The following is an 8,261-nucleotide window of genomic DNA, read 5'->3' as shown; positions in this document are numbered from 1 at the left end:
TCCCAAACAGGTTGGGCAGATTCTTCAGTGATCAGCAGTGATCGGCAGAGGAACCTGGTAGCAGGTGTTCAATTTTCCTACAGTGACACCACTGGTGAAAAAGAGAATTACATGATTCTCTTTTTTAATCAAAGGGCAATACATGAACATGTTGGGTCCTCTAGGGAGAGATGCTCTTTGTAGTCCTTCATTATTCTGATACAATGGGGTCCTGAGAGATATGGATTCTGGGAGAAAGGGATGGGGTATATTCAGGGTGGGGGCTATATAGGTTGTCACTGGTTATAGCATATTCATGATGATGTCGCTCTTTAAGGAGTTTGTTTAAGAAAAAAAACTGAGTTGCAATACCAGAAATGACCTCTAGTCAAAAGTGTCGCTATTTCAGAAATGTATAGTGATTTTTATTTTCAAAATTCAATGGTTCCTTTTACATAAGCTTGTAAGAACCTCGATCCTAATATCATTTTTTGTAATGGAAATGTGTGGATAGTTATATATGACACACTTTTTCGATATTGTATGTATGTGGCCTGAGTACTGAGAGGGTGAGTGCCGCGTCATGATCACTGTATGTTTATGAAAGAGTTAATCATTAATACAGTCCTACAGGTCAAGATGTGCCAAGCTTTATGATACAGGACCATCTCAATCTGCAAAACTAAAGCCATCGCCCGCATAAAGCAACGTCATTGTTTTTTTAAACGATTAGTATAAAGACACTCTTAAAGGGGTTGTCGTATCTGGCATATGTCCAATATTCCTGTTGGACCCAACACAACCGTGCAGTGTCTACTGCGGAAATAAGAAGTGATCACATCAAGCTTCCCAGTAGATCAGCAAAACATACAGAAGCTGATATGGATGTCCCACATGTGACCACCCCTTTAAGGAGAACTAATGATCATTTTGAAATTATGGGGAAATTTACTAAAGTTTTCCTGGAGGTCAAATTTTGCAGTTTTGTCTCATATTTGCAGTAAGCTTTAGTTCTCAGATAAACTTTTGACAAGAGGGAGGAGTTATGTGGGGCGGAGTCACCAGCGATCAGATTGATTTTCTATGATTTACACTAGATATTGTCTTAATTTTCCGCCTGCTCATGTCCCTCCCTTATGAGTTTTACAAGCCTGTATCACACTGGGGGGATATACAGGAATGCCTTTAATTTGGAAGTGACTGCCGGGAGTCGTTACGCCCCACAGTCCTTAATAACAGGGGCTCCGTTCTAGTTATTGAGGTATTTTACGGGAGCATGAAGTAGCCAATATCTGGAATAGGGAACTGAGTGGATTTTATGTCCTAATGATGAAGTGTCTCACACTACAAAGACCTTTTATTGCCGCCTCCGCCTCCACCTTTGACCTGCTTCTCAGCTGGGTGCTCCACCAAATTAAGACCATGACAGTTCCTATAATGAATATATATTAAGTCCGGGCTGAAGTCTATAATAATCTGGAGTCTAGGCGTCACCTCCTCAGGAGGACACAAAGCCACCAGGTCAAACCTCAAAGACGTACACCAGACCTAGCCCCTCCCGTATGGGCAGAAGAGGTCCAATATATGAGGGCAGAAGACCTACGTAAAAAAGTCTTCACAACTTAACAAGTTATCACCTATCCAAAGGGTAGATGACTTCTAGATTGTTGGAGATTCCACCATTGGGACTCCCACTAGTCTCAAGATTAGGGCCCTATTCAGATGGAGTTGTGGCCACACGTGTGTCACCACTCCACTCATTCCTTCTGGTACTGCTGAAGAGTACTTCTATACTTCTACCCATGGACCAGAAATGGAGAAGCGTCTCGTACTGGAGGTTTCTTCTCAATTCTTATGTGGGTTCTCTGAGTCCCATTCTCGGGATCGGTGGGAGTCATGGTGGTGCAACCTTCACAGATCAGTACTTACCTATACAAAGGGTAGATGACTTCTTGATTGTTGGAGATTCCACCATTGGGACTCCTACTAGTCCCAAGATTAGGGCCCAATTCAGATGGAGCTGTGGCCACACGTGCGTCACCGCTCCAGTCATTCCCTCTGGTACTGCTGAAGAGTACTTCTATACTTCTACCCATAGACCAGAAATGGAGAAGCGTCTCGTACTGGAGGTTTCTTCTCAATTCTTATGTGGCTTCTCTGAGTCCCATTCTCGGGATCGGTGGGAGTCACGGTGGTGCAACCTTCACAGATCAGTACTTACCTATACAAAGGGTAGATAACTTCTTGATTGTTGGAGATTCCACCATTGGGACTCCTACTAGTCCCAAGATTAGGGCCCAATTCAGATGGAGCTGTGGCCACACGTGCGTCACCGCTCCAGTCATTCCCTCTGGTACTGCTGAAGAGTACTTCTATAATTCTACCCATAGACCAGAAATGGAGAAGCGTCTCGTACTGGAGGTTTCTTCTCAATTCTTATGTGGCTTCTCTGAGTCCCATTCTCGGGATCGGTGGGGTCCTGGTTGTCCAACCTTCACAGATCAGTAAGTTCTCACCTATCCTAAAGAGAGATGATAACATGCCCAGATGCGACTTCTCTTGAAAAGTTTGGCAGGCGAGAACTAAACTCACTCCTAAATGTAATCTCCACCTGAAACTTCCTTTTTAAAGAGGACAAGTCATCCGGTGAAAGTGTCAAGATTTTTGCTCTTATTTTATTCCCGCTGCTCCCCTGAGTATTCTGTTTTATTTAATTCCATCCTGTGGTTCCAGGAACATGAGCTTTTTTTTTAATTTAGTGCTATTTTTTATGGTCGTTACTTAGGGGGTGTGGATGACAGGATCCTCAGGGGCGTGTCTTAAAGCTCCTCTGAATTTTTACCCTATGAGCACCGTCCCTTTGATAAAGACCATAAAAATGAGTATTAACTGGAATTTAAAAGAAAACAACAACTAAGTAATGAAGGGAGCGACTGGAATAAAATAAGAGCCAAAAATTCTCACTTTTGACCTGGCGACAGGTCCTCTTTAAAGGGTTGCATAAGATTTTAAAACTTGACCTTTTTTTAACTTTTTTTTTTACAGAAACGGCACCACTCCTGTCTCTTTAAAGAGTTGCATAAGATTTGAAAACTTGACCTTTTTTAAGTTTTGTTTTTTTACAGAAACGGCACCACTCCTGTCTGGGAGTTGAGTCCAGCGCAGTTCCATAAAACTGAGTGAGCCTGAGCTGTAATACCCCACACAACCACTGAACATGTGTGGCGCTATATATATATTTTTATTTATTTTTAGAAGTAAATGATTATGTTTTTCCTAAACCCCAGTGGGGTGGTGTAAGGGCAGCTCCAAAGTAGGACAAACTCATGGACTCTTGTTGCACTTTTCTCATTTGGAACTGAAATTGAAATTGAAATTTGGACAATATACAAAAAAAAAATGGAAATTGCTTTTTGCGGAAGAAAAGTCCTCATGGAATAAGAATCTTATCAGCTAATCTCAAGCCACCTTCATAAACGCAGTGATGTTCACAGGGATGATGGGGGATGATGCTTCTTTTATTAGAATTTGCTAGGAAGTAAATTAGTTTTGCTATTTGTATGTATGTATGTATGTGTGGGCTCACACATGACCTTCGTATGACCTTGACGCCATTGAATATAAATGATCCATTTTGCTGGGTCCCTGGGGGTGTTGAATGTTCTGTGAACGTGTGTGAACTGAAAAAATGCTACAGAATACGGAATATTTCTCACTTTGGGGGACCCAATACTTCCATGGATATTATGGACTTTTTTTTAAATAAACGCTTGTAATTCCCAATTTCACCTGTGGGAGTGCTGCAGGGAAATTGAGCAGGTTCTTCCTACTGAAAACTTAATTTGTATGACCCTAGATGAAAAATACTTTCATGATTATTGTTAAATGCTTTGATCTGGACAATAAGAAGTAAATTTATAGTAGCCACTAAAATTCCATCAATCATCAGTATCACTTTGACTGGTCGGTATTTTGTTATTATCACATTAGATAGAATTTGGGTTAGAAAAACAACCCTTCTGTTCTTCCCCGCTAACTAAGATATATCATTAGCCATGAAAGTTGAACTTTTCAGGATTTTCTTATTTTTCAGAATGTTTTAACCACTAGGTGGCGCTGTTCCATCACTTCCAGTCTATATAAATGTGAAAAGTAATGACCATTTATAAGGTATTATTCTCTGTGGCTCAGTTTCATTATTTCTAGTCGCTTTTCTAGAGATAATCACTAGAATTATCATATTTTAGTAATATTTAACCATTAGATGTTTCTATTTTCGTCCTGTAAAAATATGTTTTTACAAAAATCCTACAATTTTTCTGCTTTTTATTTTAAATTTTGATTCCTAGATTGCGCTCTTTTATTGTTTCTAGTCTGAGTAAAAAAAAACCTCTAAAAATATTATTTTTCAGGTCACTTTACCCACTAGGTGGCCTTATTCTGCTATGCATTGTTCCATACTTCTCTAGAAAACAAAATACTGGAAATTTTCCTTTTTATCACTGCCCTTTGACCACTTGATAAAGCTTCTCCGTTATTTTTTTCTGGCCAGTATAAACATTTTTTTCCATTTTTTTTTTTTTTTTTTTAGAATATTTTGACCACCAGGTGGCATTGTTCCATTGTTTTTATGTGATTGCATGTAACCAATTGCTATTTTTCCTGTTTTGAGCATGATTTGACCACTACATGATGCTGGTCCACTGTTTATAGCTGGTGTAAACTTATTTTTATAGAAAACTATTTGTGAAGATGTTTGCATTTTCAGAATACTTTGACCATTAGGTGACGCTGTTCCCTTGCTTACAAACATAATTCTATAAAAAAAAAACAAAAAAAAAACTAGTGCTAAAATGTTTATATTTCGTCAATTCATTTTGACCACTAGGTGGCGCCGTTCCATTCTTTCTAGCTGATATGTACATACCCCTGTAGTAAACTATTCCCACTTTGACCACTAGGGGCAGTATGTTATTGATTCTCCCCTAGAATAACATTGCGAAAATGTGTCAATTTTTCAGCCCATTTTCACCACTAGGTGGTGCTGTTCTATTGATTCCCGTTTTCAGCCTTTCCACAATCGTGTAGTGCAATATTTAGTGTTTATGGTCAATAATTAATGGAAAAAAATAAATATACATTTTTTTTAAAGGAATATTGCCGTCCCTCTGGCAAAAAGTGGTTAATCCCGGACGCTTTGTATCTAAGTAACCAATACAATGGAAAGGTTAAAGTTTGTAATGTCTCCGGGGAACTTTTATTGTTTCATACGGAGTTAACAGGAAGTTATTGATCGCTGCGTCTACAATTACAGCCGCCACCGAGGGGAATTTCACTGGTGAAATGAGGCGAGAATATATATTATTTATTGCTGCGGAAGGTAAATCGAGTGGAGATTTTCAAGCCTTCAAATAAACTAAGATTATTTCTTTTTGTTTCCTCCTCATTACATTTTTAAGTCGATGTATCGTATGGTACGGCTCGTTAACCATTAAATATTGCAGTTCTCACACTGGCCACTAGAGGGGGCGCTACCTGCTGCCACTTCCTGTTTCCGGAAGCTCATTTGTAAGCTTTGCTGTATAGACTGGGGACAGATGAGCAGAGTCATCTCGTTATTATTAAAGGGGGAATACCTAGAATTATTTTGATCTTTAAATCGCACCAATAAGATTATGTAATGGACACAAATTTTCAGGAAACTTGCTCTACTCTATGACAACCAATCCCTAAAAAGTAACCGTTATATTAATTTTTATTTTATAAATCAATAATACACATGAACATAAGCAAATTTGTAACTTATCTTATCAGAAAAAAAAAATGGCTTCTTTTTCCTCCTGGACTGATTTTTCATTCTTAACTCATAGGTAAAAATCTGTATTCAGTGAAGACAGATTTTCCCATTATTGAGCTTGGAGATGACAGTTGGTGCTTTTAAAATTCGATGGAGAGGGAAGGGGGAGGAGCTAGACGTAGAAACACATTCTACTGGAGGCTCCATAGAACTTTATGAGCACCAACCGTCGTCTTCTAGTTTAGTAATGGGAAAATCTGTTTTTTTTTTACTGAAAACACATTTTTCCCATGAATTGAGAAATTAGAGAGTGAAAGTTCAGTCCAGGCAGAGAAAGAAGTAGATTTCTCTAATAAGATATATTACAAAAGTTTTTTATTTTCAGGAGGGCTATTGATTTACAGAAAAATAAGATTGAAACTATGGTTGCGTTCCAGGAAGCCTCTATAAAGACTGGTTCTTCTCGTCGGCTCTGCACGGCATTTTTGGATAATTATTATTTTATGGTTAGTGTACATACTCTTCCCTTCTGGGACTATCAAATATCAGGTAACTGGGAGTCCCCTAAAAGCTGTCCGGAGGTCCTATCCAGCCAAGAAGAAGTAAGACTTAATCTGACCCCTTGAGGGAGGAGCTTGTTTTGGGACGTCCCCTGCTTAAACACAGCTTTTGTTATCTCCACCCCTTTTGCTACTTTCTTTACTGACTAATTTTTTTTCCTATACCTTCATGGATTCTCCCCTTAGGAGGTACCATTCTTGTTAGTGGTTTCTGGCAATCTCAGGGAATGTTTGAGCTGTAATTCTGTTTCAATATTTCAGAGGGTTAATGACACTACCTATTTAAAAAAAAAATCTATTTTTTTTTTTTCATTTATTTAAAGGGAACGTATCATCGGAAAATGACCAATTGTTTAAAAAACAAAATGAGTAATCTTGCAATTTTCACACTGGTCACTGGGACTTTTTCAGACTTGTAGTTCCTGACCTTTCAGGAAGAGTTTTCAGCAGGCTCATTATCATCGCACAGGATTACAATGCAAGTTAACACCTCTATGAGCAAATAATAATAGTAATAATAATAATAATAATAATAATAATAATAAAAAACGGATCCAACAATCACAATAGGCGATGTCACAGCTCAGTCTCCCTTCACAATTATCGTTGCACACGCACATTAGATGCATCAATAAAACAATAAAAGTCAGAGCCTTGCTATTGCTGCTAATGTACGTGTGCATTTCCTGAAGAAAAGCAGTGGACACTGTGAAAATTGCAATATTTCTTCACTTAATTTTTAATTAAAGTAGATTGTCCTATGGAGAAAAAAGTCAAAATATTTTTACAAAATTACACATAATTTATTGAAACAACAAGTCATTAAAGGAAATGTGTTGTCACAAAATAAGCCTTCAGTTGAGTGAAAAAAACATACAATTTTGCATTTTCAATATGACGTAACTATATTGGATTATCCTATGAAAATTTATGGGTACCATGCCACAAAAACTTCATTTTCTCACGCGCTTAATTGCTGCAGCAGTATATCAGCACAGTCATTAATTTTCCCTTTACGTACGGTAAGTGCCGCTTATATTGAAAAGAAATAGTTCTGCAAATTGTCAAAAATTTCCTGTTACGTGATGGGGAAAGTTTCCCATCACAGACTCTAAAAAACGAATCATTGATGAAACAGAGTAATGATAAAGTCTGACAAAGGCACATACAGCATTTATAGCCTATTGTACCAGACTGCATAATGATGACTTTTTCTGTTCACACGAGGAACCTTCCTAAGGGATTTCCTCTAAGTAATGGAAAAAAGTCCCAGTCACACAGTTGTTCTGATAATTCACTAGAACAAGAAGAAACTTCCCCAGCAGTCACTGGCAAAAGCAAAAAGAAAGCTACATAACAGGACTAAAATATACACCGCCTAACATTGCATCAATATGTGGTTACTAGACATCCCATTATAAAGCCGAGAACATGAAACAAAAGCACAAGAATGGAGTCAGATCGCTATATGTGGCTACAACACATTTCACACTTCATTCTGGAAAATATACAGTAATTACTATAAAACTGCTATGTACAAGAATATAACTACTATAATACTGCCCCTATGTACAAGAATATAACTACTATAATACTGCCCCTATGTACAAGAATATAACTACTATAATACTGCCCCCTATGTACAAGAATATAACTACTATAATACTGCCCCCTATGCACAAGAATATAACTACTATAATACTGTCCCTATGTACAAGAATATAACTACTATAATACTGCTCCTATGTACAAGAATATAACTACTATAATACTGCCCCTATGTACAAGAATATAACTACTATAATACTGCCCCTATGTACAAGAATATAACTACTATAATACTGCCCCCTATGTACAAGAATATAACTACTATAATACTGCCCCTATGCACAAGAATATAAATACTATAATACTGTCCCTATGTA

Source organism: Ranitomeya variabilis, chromosome 7 (genome assembly GCF_051348905.1).
Source record: "Ranitomeya variabilis isolate aRanVar5 chromosome 7, aRanVar5.hap1, whole genome shotgun sequence".
NCBI classification, from domain to species: domain Eukaryota; kingdom Metazoa; phylum Chordata; class Amphibia; order Anura; family Dendrobatidae; genus Ranitomeya; species Ranitomeya variabilis.
This window is presented reverse-complemented; position numbering follows the sequence as displayed.